Source organism: Capsicum annuum, chromosome 6, assembly GCF_002878395.1.
Source record: "Capsicum annuum cultivar UCD-10X-F1 chromosome 6, UCD10Xv1.1, whole genome shotgun sequence".
NCBI lineage: Eukaryota > Viridiplantae > Streptophyta > Magnoliopsida > Solanales > Solanaceae > Capsicum > Capsicum annuum.
In genome coordinates, this window is record NC_061116.1 from 142213873 (window position 1) to 142234259 (window position 20387).

Here is a 20387-nt window from a genome sequence, read left to right on the forward strand (position 1 = left end):
ATTGAACTAATTTTGACCTGATTCTTCTACGCGAGATACATAAGCATTTCTACTCTAGGGTTTGGTCCAACCATAAAATAAGATTTCAAATTATTCGGTATAAAAAAACTGGGGAAAAAGTTATATTATTTATGATTCGATTCAAAAAGTTATGTCTCGCCCTATTTTAAGTGTATTTTGAGTCTCATATCGCCCTTTCTTTCTATCCCTATCCAAAAGCCAAGTTATAACCAAAGAAAGTTCTTTAGATCAATCTTTAAAAATATTGAGGCTAAGCATGTATGGGTATAAGATGTTCCATATTTTAGGACATACTCATCTTCATCAATATAAAAAGATATGAGAGAAACAAAAATGAGAGAGTCTTATTGGTGAAGACCTTCTCAGACACCACAAGGCGTGGTGAGCTGAGAGAAGTTAAAAATGAGAGAGTCTTATTAGTGAAAACCCTCATGGGCACTATAAAGTGAGAATAAGTTGAGAGAAAATAAAAATGAGAGAGACTCGCTAGTGAAAACCCTTTGGGGCGTCACTAGCCGAATGAGGTCTGTGATCTAGAGGCAACAAGTTCAAGAGAAAAACTTGATTTTAAATTCAATAAGTTGGCAAAAGTTGATAAATGGTTGGGGTGGAAAGATCAGGTTACTTAATTCAAAATACATGTCATAATCACTTGAGAGGGCTACTACACTCCGCTAATTTTTTCTTTTCATCAATTTCAGAATAAGGGACATCTATTTACTTTTCTTTCCTTTCTATATTTTTATTTTTGTTTTCTTATCTTTATTGTCAAAATAAAAAATCATCATAATTTTCTTATGTTTTTTAGTCAAATTCACGTCAAGGTAAGCAATAAAGGACTTCAAAACTAGCACTAACTCTTTCAATTGCACAAAGTAAGGTAAAGGGACGACACATAAAATAACATGATTCAAAATAAAGCAAAGTACCCAAGAATAATCTTCATCTGACAGTTTTGGGACTCATAGAAATATAAAAGGTGCATTAGAATTTAAATTCAGAGGCATCATAAATGGAATTACGATTTATGTCAAAGTCTTTTGGTAGCCAGAAATTGGGTTTATTAGTACAAAAAGTCAATAATACCTATGAATGGTTTGAAACAAAGATGAACATGACAAGTGCAAGAGCAGTCGCCTCAAAAGTCAAATGACACAAATCAACCACTACCTGTCATAAACTCACATTTTTCATTGTTTGACATAGAGATGGATGTTGCCTTTAAACCAAAGGCTTCAAATCCTGCATATCATAAAGATGCAATTCCTTACTTCTATAATTTCAAGGAGCAATGTTGCAACATGGGATGCTAGATTATTATAGTAAAATTTTACCTTATGAGATACACTTCTTGAAACTATTTAGGGCCTTGACTCACCAATTTTATTGTACTTCCCAAATGGTTATGATCTAGTGACACTTACAAAAAAAATCTGGTAAAAATAGGAGCAAAATTTTTTATTCGTGTTATTTAGACACTACTTTTTAACTCAGGACCCTCATGAAAAATGAGATTTTAATTTGCAAACTTAGGACCCTCCTAAAAAATAGGATTTTAATTTTCAAACTCAGGACCCTGCTGGATAGTAGGACTTTAATTTTCAACTCAAGACCCTTCTAAAAATTAAAATTTTAATTTTCAAATTTAGGACCCTCTTGAATTATTGAACTTTAATTTACAACTCAGGGCTCTCCTAAAAATGAGATTTTAATTTTCAATTCAGAACCTTCCTAAGAAATGGAATTTTAATTTTTCAAACGTAGGTCCTCTTGTATAATGAGACTTTAATTTTCAAACCTTTGTCCCTCTTGAAAATGGGACTTTAATTTTTTGTTCAGGATCCTCTTGTAAATGAGATTTGGATTAGCAGGACCCTCCTGAAAAATGGAGTTGTACTTTTCAATACAGGACCCCCCTAGAAAATGAGACTTTATCTTTCAACTTAGGACCTTCCTGAAAAATATGATTTTAATTTTCAACTCCGGACCCTCCTAAATTAGGACTTTACTTTTCAACTCAGGACCCTCCTGAATAATGTGACTTTAATTTTCCATTCAGGACCCTCCCAAAAAATAAGATTTTATTTTTCTATTCATGACCCTCCTAAAAAGTGGGATTTAGATTAGCAAGACCCTCCTGGAAAATGAGATTTTATTTTTCTATTCAGGACCCTCCTGAAAATGAGACTTTAACTTTCTACACAAGACCCTCCTGAAAAGTGGGATTTACTTTCCTAGTTCACTCTTTCTTTTGAGTTCAAGAACACGTCGAATGACAAGGATTACTTTCAGTTTTGAAGCTTAGGAAGCCCACCGGGATATTAGGGTCAATTTTTATTTCAAGTTCAGGAGTCTGGTTGGAGAATAGGGTGAGGATTTTCATTTCAAGTTCAGGAGCACGCCTGACAAATAGGGTTATTCTCAGTTTCAAAGTCAGAAGTACCAAGTATCTGCCTGATGAATGGGGTCAATTTTTAAGTTCCTCTCCAATATCAAGAGTCGATATGGAGGAACATTTCAAAACAACGACCATCTCACCACTTGAGAAGTCATGAAGATTTAAGTCAAGATTCCATAAAAGCTGCATAGATAGGATTTTTCACTTGTATTTTTATTTTTTAATTTTTGTCTTTCATTTTGATGTAAAGAAAGGAGCCGCAGATCGAACTCTCGAAGGGACCTCAATCGGCCTCCATTTCATTGTCTCACCATTTCACCCCATTGAACTACAAATGACCTAATTCCCTTATAACCCAGGATATGTGGGTGATCCAAGACCAGGACTCGATTGCATCTCTTTCTTATTTTCTTCAATCTTTCAAATGATGGTCAAAATTCATCTTGAAGTCTACCTCTTTTTCTGAATATACGTTGTATCCCAGAAAAATAGGGAAAAAACGTAGAGATATGATTTTGACCCTCCCCGAGCTTTTACCTATTTTTAGTTTTAGATATTTATTATTTTTTTAATCTTTATTTTAGCTTCTATTTCAGGTTTCGTAGGTGTTATTTAAAGAATTGTGAAAAAAAGAAAAAAAATTCAAAAAATAGAGTCACGGTTTAGGATAAGTTTTATTTCTATTTCCATTTTTCACGAAAAGAAATTTACAAAAATATAGGTTTTCTTTCAATTTGGATTAAAATAAGTAATCTAGTAAATTTTAATATTTTTCTTAATCATATTTTAGGACTAGATTTTTAACTTTTTGTATATTTTAGTAATTCAAAATAATTAGCTAATATATGTGTGTGTGTGTGCGTGTATGTATATATATTTAGGGGGGAGACCACCTAATCTAAGCTACTCATAAACTCCCTCATCTACAACCCATTCACACCTTATATACACACGACACAAACACACACCCCACCCTTTTACACTTTATTTGGATGTGGTTTACCATAGTTTCATAATGTACGGTACTGTATGGTATGGTATGGTATGGTATGGTATGGTATGATACTGTACAGAATAGTACCATACAATGTTTGGATATTGTTCACTGTTGTTTAATAACAGGTTTATTGTTTGGTTTGACGGTATGGTACTGTATCGTAATTGGTAAGTTTACTAAAATGCTCTTAATTATTATAAATGTTAAATTTATCAATAATTGTTAATAAAATAATTTTCTTTCTGCTAATCTATCACAAATTATTTCATGTAAATGTATTAAGTTTCTAAATTCATGTAAATTTTAACAAAATTAATACAAGAGTAGATCAAAATAAATATAAAGAGAAAATACCCAATTACTCCCTGAACTATACCTAAAAAGTTATGACACACCTCAACTTAAAGGGGGTCCTATTACCCCCCCCCCCCCCCGAACTAATTAAAAGGGTAATGTTGACATCCTTGGCACATATGTGGCACACATGTATGCCTACGTGGACACTTCAGTGTGTGTGCCACGTAGGCACTAAGGGTGTCAAAATTACGTTTTTAATTAGTTCAGGGGGGTAACAGGACACCCTTTAAGTTGAGGTGTGTCACAGCCTTTTGGGATATAGTTTGGGGGTAATTGGGTATTAACTCTAAATATAAACGGAATCATTTTTTATAGTAACAAATTTTATTTTCTTTTAGTGTTTTGAAACGTGACCACCAACGACAAGTACAAAGTTTAAATGCATCTTTTGTATATGTTAAAGTTGTGTTCGGTATGAAATTTAAAAAAATCTAAGACAATAATTTCTTTTACTCTTTTTCTTATGTTCTTACGCAAATAAAAAAAATTAAAAATATTTTTATATATTTAACACAAAATAATGAAAACAAATAGGCTAAGAGAGATCGGGTAAAAAAATATTATTTTTTTGTTAAAAAGTATTTAGGGGTGGGATAGTAAAGTGGGGAATCGAGGGTAATGTAGGAGCGGGGTAAAACAAAAGTTTTAAATTTTTTAAAACATAAATTAAAAATATTTTTTTGTGGGTGGGTGCATGAAGAGGAAGCTGGTAGGAGGTGGTGATAGGGTAAGAAAATTCTTTTCAACTTTTTAGAAAATTAAAAAATTGGTTCGGAAGAAGGCTGGTAAGTGGTGGGGGGGGAGTAAGGGTGGATGAGAATGGGATAAGAAAAGTTTTGAATTGTTTTTAAAAAAAAGAATAGGGGGGGGGGTTTGGTAAAGGGTGGGGTTGGGGTCAGAGTAGGGTAGGATGGGATAAGAAAAAAATTTAAAATTTTTTAAAAAATAATTTACTTTAGGGAGAGAGGAGGGGAGAGAAGTGGAAGGCTCATGGGAAGAGTAGGAGATGGAGTTAAACAATATAAGGTAAAAAATAAAATATAATTATATATTATTCAATAAGGGCATACTTAGAAAAAAAATAAGCAAACCATGAGATATCACCAAATCGGTAGTTATATAAAGTGAGGATTTTCATGTTTACTGAACCATGAAACTAAACAATACTATACATTTTAAGAGACAATCAAAACGAATATGATTCCTTTAGTAACCATACTATACCATACCTGAAAAACCATCATCCAAATAATGTGTTGAACTCTCTACTAAAAAACTACCCCCCACTCTCACGTGCTCTCACATGCACACAGGTAGGGGTGGAAAATGGGAGATTGGGCCAAATTTGGGTGGGTCAAATGGGCTAAATCAACAAATAGGTCATTTTCCAACCCTTCCAAAATATAGATGAGCTAAGATGGGTTGGACCAAAATGGGCTAAACAATGGGTTATAACCCATTCCTCTTAACTTAACCCATCATTGAACAATAATTATAATAGCAATTTGGGTTGGAATGATATGTTTTTATTTTCTTTTTATATTTATATTTATATTGTTATAATTATTAATTTCAAGTAATAATGAAAAAATTAAAAAAATGTAATAAAATTATTCACAACACAACCTACCCTGTATGTCAAATATTTAATTTTGATCCACCATTTAAAACCATCACACCAACAAAGTTAATTAAATGCTCTTCTTGATATTAGTTCTCTCCTTAATTAACTAGACATAAGGACTATACTATCTTTTAAACTTGGCTTTGTGTTTTTAATCTTTTCAACTTGACTTTGTGTTTTTAATCATAATATTTTCTAATTAACTTATTTTTAAATCTCTTATATGCAAATTAAAAATATTAAAAGTGGGACTATAAGTACTAGGTTTAAACATCTTTATGGGTCAATGTTAGGCATCATTATGAGCCTATTTGGGTTGATGATTTATGATGGGTTTTCTTGGACTAACCCAAATCAGCCCATCTTCAGAATCACTCTAGCTTCACTCATCAAAACATAGGCGGGTTAGGCTGGTCAAATGGGTTTGGCCTAGTTTTTCCACCTCTACACATAGGTACACTTTCTCATATTTATAAGAGGGAGTTGAGCAGCTGAAGCAGGCAAGAGGTCGACATGCCTGCTTTAACTGCTTCAATTATAATTTTACTATTTTACCCTAATTAATTATTACAAGTCATTTATATATTAGAAAATTAATAATATTTAATAAAAATTTTAAAATAGACATTTATGGCATGTCTACTTCAGCGCTTCAACCATAATTTTACTATATCACTCCGAATAATTATTGTATCCCTAATTAAATATTATAAGTCACTTAAGAATTACAAAATTAATAATATTTAATTATAAAAAGGTAAAACAGACATTTATGACTGTTTCAGCTGCTTCAACCATAATTTTACTGTATCAGCAAAGCAGGTACGAGGTCGACATGTCTGTTTTAGCTGCATCAGCTATAATTTTACTATATCACCCTTAATTAATTATTATAAGCCATTTATGTGTTATAAAACTAATAATATTTAATAAAAAATAAAATAGACATTTATGATATGTCTGTTTCAGCTGCTTCAATCGTAATTTTACTATGTCATCCCTAATTAATTATTGTATCCCTCCTTAAATATTATAAGTCATTTACATATTAAAAAATTAATATTTAATTAGAACAAAAGTAAAATAGACATTTATGATTGTTTCAATCGTAATTTTAATGTACCACTGTTAATCAATTATTATACGAGTACTTTTTATAATAATTTTGCTATGTCGCTTCTAATTAGTTATTACAAATCACTTAATACATGTGTTTCATTGCTTTCATCGTGATTTTACTATATCACCACTAATTAATTATTATAATCGTCTAAGCATTGAAAATTTTATAATATTCAAAAAAAGGTAAAAGAGACATAGAAGTATATGTCAACATAAAAAATTTGATTGACTATTAAAATTATATTAGTGCACGAAAATTGGGATGGGACAGAGCAAGACATAAAATAACATATATTATTTGAAAATGATATAAAAATTATTATAAATCACAATAATTAAGAACTTAATATAAAAGTATATATGTCAAAAAAATTAATTGACTGTCAAAATTTTATTTGTACCACATAAATTGAGACAGGGAGAATATTCATATATTATTGAAAAATGATGTAAAAGACATTGTAAATCACATAATTAACAACTTAAACAATTTTAAAAACATAAAATATTTGACTGACTCTCGAAATTATATCAGCATCAATTAAATTGAAACAGAAGAAAAAATATTATAAATCATAATAATTAAAAATATAAATTATTTTAATAATTATAATTAAAATAAAAAAATAAATTAGACCGGTGCTAACACAAGCCATCTATATCTATTCTATAAATACACATACACACATAGGTAGCAGGAGAGAAGGAAAATTATAAAAAACAAGAGAAAGGGGAAAACATATTGGAGAAAGAAACGTATTAGGAGGAACTGACAGAGAAAAAGAAAAACAACAACATTTAGGAGAAAAAGATTAGGGATGGAGAGAAGGGAGACAACACAAAAACAAGAAACAGAGAGCAACAAAAAAAGAGTGTTTCTCTCGAAAAGTTCACGGGATGGAGTTCAGATCTTGGTCCTTGTTTTGAGTTTTCGGTGATATGTTGTTGCTTTCATCTTCAGTTATTTTTTCACACAGATTCTTACTCAATACTTTTATTTTATTTTGTTATAACTTTGTCAACGAAATGTGAATAAAGTTATTTGAGTGGCTTCGTATGTTATTTGATATGTAAGATTGATTATTTATGAATTCGGAGCCAAAAGGACTTTTTTTGGACCAAAATTTTAAAGGGGCCACTTAATTTTTAAAAAAAATTAAAAGAGACAAAACGTTCTCGATCCAGCGACTTTAATTCCTCATCTGCAAACCTGTAAAGCTTCACGTGAGAGACAGTTAAAAGATTAGCCCACAAAAGATGAACAAAGCAACACAACTCTTTTGCCCAAAAAAGAACTTTTTAATAGCCGTTTAGCTATGAAAATTATTTTCTTTTTTTCAAAAAATTATTTAACTTTAGTAAAAAAGTTAAAATAAGATACGTATGATCATAAAAATTTCAAATATAATTTTAAAATTGTATTAGAAAATGTGAAAATAAATTTTATTTGTTTTCACTTTTTACACTAATATTTTTCTCACAAAATTTTAAAAACAACTTTAATTGTATTCATGGTCAAACACAACTACAATTCCATCTTCAACTTCAACTCCAATTTCAACTCCAAAAAATTATAATTTTCATGGTCAAACGAAACCTTAATATATTAACTTGCATATTGGAATATCAGGTGTATTGGTTTAGCCTAGCCAATACTAGTATCGGTTTCAATTTCTTGTATACTAGTTTAATCTTACGGGTCTCGCACGTGTAATGTTTGATTATTTAAAATTAAATAACTTTGTCTATTGCGAAAATTTTTAATAAAGTATAAAAAGTTCAAATCATTCTCAAAGATCTTTCACACTTTAATATAATAATTTAAACATAAACATATATTTTAGTATAAATATATATATATATATATTATCATCAGAAGTTTCAAGTGGTTGATGGATCATCAATTTTGCATTTGTAATGCAAGACTCTTTCCTTTGGTGTCAGAGGCTAAGAGAAGCGCATTAATTGGAACTATATTAGTGGTACAATTATCTTTTTTTCTATATTTAAAATCATTCTTTTTTCTTAAAGTTCAATCTTTATAAAATCATTGATTACATTCTTATTACCTATGTAAAACTTTTGAAAATTTAATACTTTTAAAATCTTTCTTATTCTAACGCTTTTATATTTATTTTTAGATTTTCCTCTAATATATTAAAGTGTGAAGGGCCATAAAATGTTATTTAAACTTTTCGTTCTTCTTTAAAATATTAATCTTCAGACAAAATCTTCATTTCACAATTTTTCATAAATTATAATTATTTATAAACACTAATAATAAATATTGAGAAAATACCCAATTACCCCCTGAACTATACCTAAAAAGGTTATGACACACCTCAACTTAAAGGGGGTCCTATTACCCCTGAATTAATTAAAAGTGTAATTTTGACACCCTTAGTGCCTACGTGGACACTTCAGTGTGTTGTGCCACGTATGGGCCACATAGACACTAAGGAGGTCAAAATTATACTTTTAATTAGTTTAGGAGTAATAGGACCCCCTTTAAGTTGAGATGTGGCATAACCCATTTGGGTATAGTTCAGGGGGTAATTTGGTATTCTCTCATAAATATTCTGTAAAACTAAAAATATCACTATGTTACTTTAGGCAAATTAAAATGTGTAGGAGTCTTTGAAAGAAAGAAAAAACACCTTATTTTATGCAAATTAAATTGTAGTAGGAGTCCTATAAAAATTACCTAATTTTTGGGCAAAAATATGTCATATTTTATAAAAATAATGGTAAAAAATCTAACAAATATACCTATTTTTTTGGCCAAATAAAAAATTCGGTATGTACTATTATGGCCTATTTTTAGGCAAAATAGAAACCCTCTCTTACGTACTAATTTTCTAAAATCTAGAAATGGATATTTATTTTTAATCTCATAAAATAATATTTTAGATTTTTCAAATTTTCTTGAAATCTAATTTAGTTGATTTATAATTTTTAAATTAATGAAAAAAACTTAATTGTCGTTAATTCTAATGACTTCTAATAAGGTTAGGTTTTACCATAAATATATTTAATTAATTTTCAACTCTTAAATGTTAGAAAAAATAGTAAAAAAACGATTTTGTCTAAAACAAAGACTTTTAGTGAAGCACAAAAAGTTCAAACAATATTTCTAAGATCCTTCACACTTTTAGTATATTATATAGATATAGATATAGACATAGATTATAGATATAAATTATAGATTATAGATATAGATTATAGATTATAAATACAGATAGATTATAAATATAGATTATAGATATAGATAACTTATCAGATTTTACTATCACTCCGGTCTCAATAATCATTGTTTTGATAAACTTATTTGTTTCAATTCTTTCTAAATAGAATAAAAAGTTTTTTTTTTTTCATATTTACTACGTACTTTCAATTCTTTTAAAACAGAATAAATGTTTATTACTTGTTGCTCGTGAGATTGTGCAATTCTGAAAAAAATAAAAAATAAAAGAGGAATTGTTTAATTTAGAAAGAACTTAAAACAATAAACAATCCTACTCAAGTAGAAGGAGAACTCTAGAATTGTAGACTATTTTTCTTTATGTATCCTCATGCAAGTCGCTGGCCCCAGGCGACTTGTAAGTCGCTGACCCAGACGACTTATAAGTCGTTGGGTCCCAAGTGACTTGCAAGTCGCTGGACCGATAGAATTTTGTTTCCTTTGATTTCTTTTTAAATTAAATGGTTCCTTTGGAATTTTTGGTCAAAAAAGGAGCCCTTTTGGCTCCGGACTCGATTATTTATGGAGGATCTTTGATTTACTTTATGTTTCATTGAATGGTCCACCTAGAATTAATTAATAAATTCCTATGGGATTTGAATTCTTACTCGAATGGTTCTTTGTAATAGGAAAGGAGTTATTAGTGAAGTTTAAGTTAAGTTAGTTGTTTTGTTACTTGGTACTTATTTAGTTTTGTGATGAGAATTATGACGAAGTAAGAGTATTTTAACGGTAACTTGATAGTAAAAAGAAAAAAGAAAAGAGTAGTGGTGGAGTTCTTCTGCAGTGTATTTCTTTTCCCATATTCAGTTGATAGTCAAGTACGTAAATGTGGTAACACTCAAATTACAAAAGAAAGGTTTCTTAACTCCCAATTGTTGCCAAGTACGTAATAGTGACAGTTAATTCTTGTGTAAAATGAAAATGGTTCATTTTAACATAGATTTTTACATTAAGTGCAAGACATGATTAAAAGTTAGTTAGTGGATTCGTGTGCATTTCCGGAAAATCTTATGGGCAATGTTACCCTTCTCTTCTCTCTAATGACATGAAGTTCAACTATTAATATGTAGTTTGAAACTCAAAAGCGTGGAAACTTACAAAAAGGTTAACGTGGGACTCTTAAAAATATAATTGATAAGTATAGCATGTCCTTATTTGATCTACTATTTGATTTTCTTGTTTCTTATTGTGATATTTGGATATTCCACGTCTAATTAATTGACCACTTTTATGTTTTTATTTGACAACATGTTGCGGGTTTTGAGGTAGGAATGATTTGGACATCTCGGACTTAAAAGTAGTGATTATGACCCAAATTAATTAACATGTTATTAATAATTGTTTGGATGAGCAGAATAGGTTGCGGATTTATTCAAGATCTATCATTGCATAATAAAAGAAAAGAAAGGAAAAATTAGTCACGAGAAGTGAGCGAGATAAGTCATAGAAGTAGTAAAAGTGAAGAATAAATTTAAATTAATATATCGAGATTGATCATGTGTGCAGTTACGCTCCTTGGTTTACTTCAAAATTATAAGGCTCCGTGTGTGGTTACATTCCTCACTCTAAAATGTAAATCACAATTTCTCCCAAAGATTGTCCAAAAACTAATTTTAACTAGCTTAATACAAGAGGTATAGAAAGATATTAGACATTAAAAATGAGCGTATTAAGGTCTACTAACACAGTTTATCCAAAAATAGTTTAAGTTTAGTACAAGTTGATAAAAGCGATTGTGCTAGAACCACTGGACTCGATGGTTGCCTCATACCTTCCCCTTAATCAACAAAATTCTTTATCTGATCTTGTATTTTTGCAGGCCAATAAAGAGTCATTTTCTTTTAATTAGAGATTTAACAAGGTGACTTGAAACACCATAACTCAATTTCAAGTGTTGACTCTGTAATAAAAATAATTCCTTTTTAAAACATCACTTTAATTGGAAAAATCTTTTTAAACCAACTCTTAGCGGGGTGGATAAATAAAGCGAGCATGACAGTGTTAAGTAAAGCAGCGTTCATGGGTGTGAAGCATGTCATACTTATAAGGTAGGTATATGGATGCAGGTCCAATAGGTTGGGATGAGTTTGTGACTTCTTTCTTGGATAGATTCTTTCCTTTTGACCTGAGGTAAGTTAAGGTTGAAGAGGCTATTAACTTGAAATAGGACAATAAGTTTGTGAAGGTGTATTTATTGAAATTTATCAGCTCTCCAGGTATGCTCTAGGTATGGTGGCCAATCCAATGGCTTGCATGAGTAATTTTATTTCACATTCCTCTAAATTAGTGGCAAGGATTGTAGGACCACTATGCTTATTGAAAAATAGAATCTCCAAGCTTATGACTCATGCTCATCAGATTGAGGAGCAAAAGATAAATGAGAAGGAAAAAGAGAATAAGGGAGCTAGAATACATAACTTTGACTACAGTAGAGGCCAGGTGGTGGTAACCATTCTCAGTTTTAACAGAGGTCTTCAACTCCAACACCTTCTTCACCTAGTGCACCATCTCCTAGGCCTCGTCATGATCAGAAGAATAGAGCATTAGCCTATAAATCTCAAGGCAATATTTCAAGCAACCTCACCTTTCTAGCATGTTCGAAGTATGGCAAGAACTATCCAGTTAAGTGTCATATTAGCAAAGAGGTTGCTTTGGATATCGTCAGATAGGCCACAGGATTAGAGAGTGCCCTTGGCCGGACATAGCAATAGGGGTAACAAGGATTAGACACTGCTTTAGTAGCTCCAACAAGTTTCCTAACATAGCAAGGTGCCTTTTCTAGTGTCGGTGGGGGTCGTGTTAGAATAGGTTTTATGCTTTATAGACTTGATATTATCAGGAGGGTTCCCCTGATGTAGTCACCTATATATTGAGAGTTTTCCATATTAATATTTATACATTGTTAGATCCTAGAGCCATACTTTTCTTTATGACTCTTTATATTGTAGTAGACTTTGATATCATTCCTAAAATCCTTTCACAACACTTCTCAATCTCTACTCTTATTGGTGACTCAGTTAAAGCTAAACAGGTATATAGAAATTTCCTAGTCACAGTTTCTTAGAAAATCACTATGGTTGATCGAGTAGAGTTAGATATGATTGATTTTGATGTTATTCTTGACATAGATTGGTTACATTCCTATTAAGCCTTAGTTGATTGTAGAACCAGAGTTGTTAAGTTTAATCTTAGAATGGAAGGGTAGTACTTCAGTGCCTATAGTTCGATTTATCTTTTACCTTTAGAAAAATAATCTCTAAGATTTGCATCTACAATCTAGTCTGGGTTAAGGATTATAAAATTGAAACCCAAAATCTTTAGTTTATGCCAGTTGTGAATAATTTTCTAAAAGTATTTCCTAGAAATTTACCCAGAGTCCCTCCAAAGCGAGAGATAGACTTTAGAATAGACCTTTTTCTAGATACCTAGAATATCTCAACTCCTTCTTATAGAATGGCTCCAGCTGAGCTTAAGAAGTTGAAGGAACATGTAAAGGACCTTTTATACAAAGGCTTCATCAGACCCAATATCTCTTCATGTTATGTTCCAATTTCTTGTGTGTGTAAGAAAGATATTTCTCTCAGAACGTACATTGAATATTATCAATTGAGTAAAGTCATAATAAAGAATTAAGTATCCCATTCCTAAGATTAATGACTTATTTGACTAGCTCCAAGGTACCAATTTTTTTTCAAAGATAGATCTCTGATCCAGCTATCATCATCTCAGAGTCAAAAATTGTGACATGCTAAAGACAACCTTCAGAACTCAGTATGGGATCACTAGTTATGCCTTTTGGACTACAAATGCTCATGCAGATTTTATAGACTTGATGAACAGAGTGTTTAAGCAATACTTGGATATATTTTTCATTGTCTTCATAAATAGCATCCTCATTTATTCTTGGAGTAAGGATGAACATATAGAACGTTTGAGAGGATTACAGTGCAGATTCTTAAAGATTGCTAGTTATTCACTAAGTTTAGCAAGTGTGAATTCTGGTTAAAATTAGTAGCATTCCTTGGTCACATCATCTTCGATTAAGGTACTTAGGTTGATTCTCAAAATACTAAAGTAGCTAGAGGATGACCTACACCCATTTTCCCATCAAACATTAGGAGTTTCTTAAGTTTAGCCAGCTACTATAAATGGTTTATTGAAGGAATATCATCTATTAATTTTTCTATGTCTAGATTGACTTAGACGCGAGTCAAATTTCAGTGGTCTGGCCCTTGCAAGAAGAGTTTCAAAGAGTTGAATACTTGACTCACCTCCACTCTAGTTTTGACTTTACCAGATGGTCTAGATAGTATTTTATTTACGGTGTTGCTTTTGGAGTTAGACTTGATTGTGGCTTGATGTAGCATGGTAAGTTCATAGCTTATGCCCCTAGACAGCTCCAACCTAATGAGAAGAATTACCCGTCTTATGGTCTTGAGTTGGTAGTTGTAGTTTTTGCCTTACAGATTTAGAGGCACTAACTCTTTGGAGTTCATATGGATCTGCTACTCACTGATCATAGGATCCTTCAATATGTTGATCTAAACCTTCATTAGAGGAGATGGCTAGAGTTATTCAAATATTATGATATGAGTGTCTTGTAAAATTCGAGTAAATTTAATGTAGTGGATAATGCTCTTAGCAGACTTTCTACAGGTAATGTTTCTTATGTAGAGAATGAGAAGAAAAACTTAGTTTATAAGGTCCACAAGCTTACTAGATTGTGAGTACAATTGGTTAATATAGTCAAGGGTAGTGTGATGGTTCAAAATGTTTTGAAAGCTTCTTTAGTAGTAGGGGTGAAGGCAAAGCAAGATAGCGATCCAACTTTGCTTAAGTTAATGAAAGAAGTCCAAGGTCAGAAAATGGAGGTTTTCTCCCAACATGGTGTTCTTTATTTTTAGGATTGATTATGTGTTGTAGATGTATATAATTTAAGTCAATGAATACTGACAAAAGTTTATAGTTCTCGTTATTCTATTCACCTAGGAGACACCAAGATGTACTATGACCTATGAGAATTTATTGGTGGAATAGCATAGAAAAGGATATTGCAAAATTTATGGATAAGTGTCCAAACTACAAGCAGGTTAAGGTTTAGCACTAAAAACAAGGTGGTATTACTTAGAATATTAGTATTTTTACTTAAAAGTGGGAGGTGATGAATATGGACTTCATTACAGGGTTATTTTGTATGTGTTGATAGCATTATTCTATATGGGTTACCATTGATCGGATGACTAAGTCAGCATATTTTCTACTAGTTAACGCTACAAATTTAGTCAAGGGTTATTCCAAACACTATCTCAAGGAGTTGTTCAAGTTACACGTATTCCCATTAACTATAATTTTGGATAGGGATACTCAGTTTACTTTATAATTTTGGAAGTCCTTTCAGAAGGGTCTTGGTGCCAAGGTTCATCTTAGCACAAATTTTCATCCGCAGATAGATGGTCAAGCAAAGTGGACCATTCATACCTTAGAGGATATATTGAGAGCTTGCATAATCGACTTTAAGGGTATTTGGGATGATTACTTGGTTTGATTAAGTTGTGTATAATAGAAATTTACTCTAGAATTTAGATGGATCCATTTGAAGCACTTTATAGTTGGAGGTGTATACCTCCTATGAGTTGGTTTAAGGTTGGTAAAGCTACTCTGATAGTGCCTGCTTTAGTCCATAAGGATATGAAGAAAGTTCAGCTGATTAGAGAGGGATTAAAATAGCACAAAATCATCAAAAATTTTGTGCAGGTAAAGAGAAGAGAGCTTAAGTTTACAATTGATGATTGGGTTTACTTGAAGAGTTCACCCATGAAGGGTGATGGTTTTGGCAAAAAGGAAAACTCTATCCCATTTATGTTGGTCCTTACAGTATTTTAAGGTGCATTAGCAATATAGGATTTGAGTAGATTTTCTTGCAGATGTAGTATCAGTTCGTTCAATTTTCCATATGTCTTAGTTAAAGAAATTCATTAGTGATCCAGCTTCAGTTGTTCCATTATAGAGTATGGGCATGAAAGATAGTCTCTCTTATAAAAATGTCACAATTGAGATTTTTTATCATGAAGTTCGTAAGTTGAGGAACAATGAAGTTGCTTCAATTAAAATTCTATGGAGGAATCAGCTATTTGAGGGAGCTACTTGGAAAGTAGAAGCAGATATTATAACCAACTACCCTCATTTTTTCCCTTCTAATTCAGCTAAAACTTAAGGTTATAGTTTCCTCTTCAGTATACCACTCAATTTCATGTCCCTAGGTTGTTTTTATATCTTAGAATGCATTCATGTTTTATGAATTTAGTTCAACTTATATCTCCATCAAAAATTTAGTTATCATGTCAATAATCAGTTTTTAGAACTCAGCTTTGGGATTGCACATGTTTCATTATACTTTTTTTCCTAGTTAGTCTTCTTTGAGAATGAATATTCCCAAGAGGAAGATATTGTAACACCCCAAAATTTTCTAAGATTTCATTTCAGACTTTGCACCAAAAAATCGTTGAAACCAGCAAAAAAACTCACAAGTCAACTCTTGACAGAGATCCATTATCAAGTCAGACAACTAATCCTAACCATTCATACGAAATGATTAGCCAAAAGTCTTGAAGGACTAATTTTTACCCGGTGACAACCCCTTAGAAAAAAGTCAGAGTCAGTCATGATGAGCCATTTGTGACATGATCTGAGAAGCCTAGACCAAAGTCCTGAAAGTTAAAATTTAAGACCAATGACAGCGACCCTTGACAATGAGTCATTGTGTATGGCAATGAGCCATTCTAACCACCCGTCATCAAGAGACCTAGAACTGGACCCTATTCAATGACTTAAATGATGAGTCATTATGAGTGACAACGAATCATCCTGAGACAAGTCCTTCGCGATTCAAAAATTTTAAAATGGTTTTTCATGGACATTTTTAAGCCTCCTTGTTTCCTAACTCCTGAAACTATGCCATTTAGGGTCTTTTAGAAAGGTATTAAGAGGAGTTAGTTGACCATTGCATCTCATTCTATCCTAAACACTTAAAATATATCAGAAAGGTCAAATTTTCTTCTCTCAAACATAATTGGGATTCTTTCTCTCAAGCCAAGAATCAAAATTCTAGAAGGAAAAGTTTCACTCCAAGTATATGGGATTTCATCAGTAGGTATCCCTTTGCCATTGAGTCCCAAGTAACTTAGAATTTCTTAGTTTCCTCACACATTAAATTTAGGGTTTTCATTTTTTTAATGATTTTCCTATTTTTTAGTTCCCTCATGATTCTTATAGCACAGTTATGTATTGTTCATGATTTTGAAATCTTGTATAATCTGTTATTTGTTAAATGGATACTTATCATGATTTCAAAGTGTTTTTAGATAAAATTATTTCTAATCATAAATCTTAGCGTGTTATGGAACCATGATACCCACAACTATTATTTTTAGCATGAACAAATACAACTAGTTTCAGTTTACAGACTTATAGTACAATCTCAAATATAAAGACATCTAGGATACTTTTAGAGAATATATATTCTGATTTAGTTCTCATTATATCAGTTTTATGAGCTAATAGAATAAACAATATGGTAATAGTACTTAGCATCCAGTTAGACTGGGTCAAGTGCACTAAAATTCCAAAACTACATGCCACCGTAGGATTTTTAGCCTCTCAATTGGGAATTAGTTTAGTGATCATGTCAGCTATGCCTTTATACATTGGCAAGGTATATTGGGTCCTTTCGATGTATTATATATGTTGGACTCCATATCTAGCTCACATGGTTTATGTCAGTTAATGGGCTCTCCACAGTTTCAGACTCAGTATTGTACATTACATGGCCCTTAGTTTAGATTTTATTTGCTTAAACACATGACTTTTCAAATTATTATTACCTATCAACAATAATATGTATAATTATGCAACTTAGACAGGGTCATTGAACTTCAGTTTAATTTTACCACTCAATATAGTACTTTACTATTTACTAGCATATTTTAACATATTTATATTTGCATAATCCTTACATTCAAAGTACTAATTTCATACTCTTTTTTGTCTTGTATCATCATATGATATAGACTCTAACATTTAGCATCACCCTTATCAGTAGTACGATCTGCTACCCTCACATTAGCAGATAGTGGTGAGTCCTCATTATTCGAGGATTAGTTTTCAGTATTGCTTTTTTGGTATTTATTTTCAGTTTTAGATAGTTAGAGTTAGTAGGGGACTTTTCTCAGCACCTCATCAATAGTACAGGCTTTTAGATAATTGGCAGACGTTTTCAATTTTATATCTTGTGTCAGACATAGCATTTTTTCTATGATTATTTAGACTTATATTAGTTTAGATAAATTATTCTTATATTTAGATATCCTTTGCATCATTATGTTTAATTATTTCTTTATTCTTAGTATTAATCTGGCCGTGGGTTAACTCGAGATTACTTATGGATCTAAGCACTGTGTTACGTCCAGGTTGTAAACTCAGGTCATGACTATTTAACTCCACAATGGTGCACTGAATTGCACCCATTCAAATTAACTTAGAGGTTCAATCTCAGTTGCTTGCATCTATTGAATTTGGATATAGAGACCTATCATTATCGAACAAGGTAGCAATCCACCAAACTTCATCTGTTGCTCACCGAATTACTTCATTCATGACTTAACTTGGCAACATTGTTATCTTTTGTGATCCTTTCTTTGGTGATGGGCCATAGAGTTTGGCGATGATACAAACTACTTAGGCGACGTCTCTTATACTTTTAGCCTATTTTCTCCATCTTTTTCTCCCTCTTGTTTTGTTATATATCCTTTGGCTTCAATCCTAAAAAATAAATAAACTAACACTAAAACTAGCTCAAGATGGTATTGAGAACTTGATTTCTTACCAAATCTAGGATAAATGAGTTGCGAAGTATCGATTCATAAATTATAAAACTTCTTGACTAATACAAAATAATCGTAAATCAATGAACCACAAACATCATTAATTATTGAATTTACTTAGATCACATAACACCTGAATTTCATCAAAAACTACCCAAGCCTGAAATTTCAAAATCTTTATTCGGGAAGAAACTTAATCCAAATTTTTGCATGTTAGGCAATATTGTACGGCAATATTGTACGATGAAAAGGATTGTTACAAAAAATACTAATTTGCCCATGATTCGTCTCCAAATTACAACCAAAGAGAAAAAGGGGAAAAATTAGTAAAGAAAATACTTGAATCCACAAATAAGTGAGGATTATTGTTATGCATATTTGATTCAGTCTCCCAAGTGGCCTCTTCAATAGGATGGTGCTTCCACTGGAATTTCATGGACCTAATTTCTTTGGTTCTCAACTTTTGAATGTCTCGAACAAGTATCGCCACTAGTTTTTCCTCATAAGAGAGATTCATATCTAACAACATGGAGCCCAATGAATAATGTAGTTACTATTGCCATGGTTCTTCTTAAGCATAGAGACATAAAGTATTGGGTGGACTCCCAACAAACTCAAAGGAAAAGCAAGTCTATAAGCTATTAGACCCACATCCTAAAAATCTCAAATGGAGCAATGTAACTGGGGTTAAGTTTACCTCACTTTAGTACATATTTTCTATTCTTGAAGAACATGCGTCTCACCTTATGATCCACGTACTCTTTTTGTCAACTTTAGGCTACTACAAGCTTCCCCTGAATGAACTTTACCTTCTCTTGAGACTCCCTTAGCAAATTTGTCCGTAAGGACCTTAGATCAACCATATCAAACCAACCTTTAGGTGATTTACACCTCCTATTACAAAGAGACTCAAATAGGGTTACATTAATACTAGAATGGTAACTATCGTTGTACGAAAATTTGAACAATAACAAAAACTGATATCAGTTTCCCCTAAAGTCAGCCATATATGCCTAAAGCATGTCCTCTAGTACTTGAATAGTTTACTCAGACTACCCTTCGGTATGAGGATGAAAGGCAATGTTAGTATCTAACTTAGTTCCCAACTCCTTACAAAACTTGCGCTAAAACTTAGAGGTACCCGCATACCTCTATTAGATATAATGGACATTAGAATCCTAAGCAACTGTAAACCTCTTTAACATAGATCTTGGATAACCTCTCTGCATTATAATTCACTATGACTAGAACAAAATATGTGGACTTGGTTAACCGATCAGTAGTGGCCCAAATTGAGTCATACTGTCTCAAGGTCTTAGGAAGACCCACTATAAAATCCATGACAATCCTCTCCAATTTCAAATCTGAAATAGGAACTCTATAAAGAAGACCAATAGGCTTCTGACAAGTCACTGGTGTATATCAATTTTTTAAAATTTACCTTGTCAAATAATAATATAAAAAGATGTCAAATCAATAGATGTACCTTGTTAATTTTTTAACATGTACCTTGGCTTATCTATTCTATAGATGTTTCTTGTTTTAATTTCTATTTGATAAAATCAGATAGAGTAAAATGGTGAATTAATTTGATCAATAATACATGAATAGAGAAATATAAAAAAAAGTTTAGTTTTTCCCTTTTTTCAATAAATTAAAGAAGTGTTGGGATCCTGACTTCACTTGATATTTCTATATAAAGTAAATTATTTGTTCTTCAATTTTTATTTCTCACAAAAGTATAA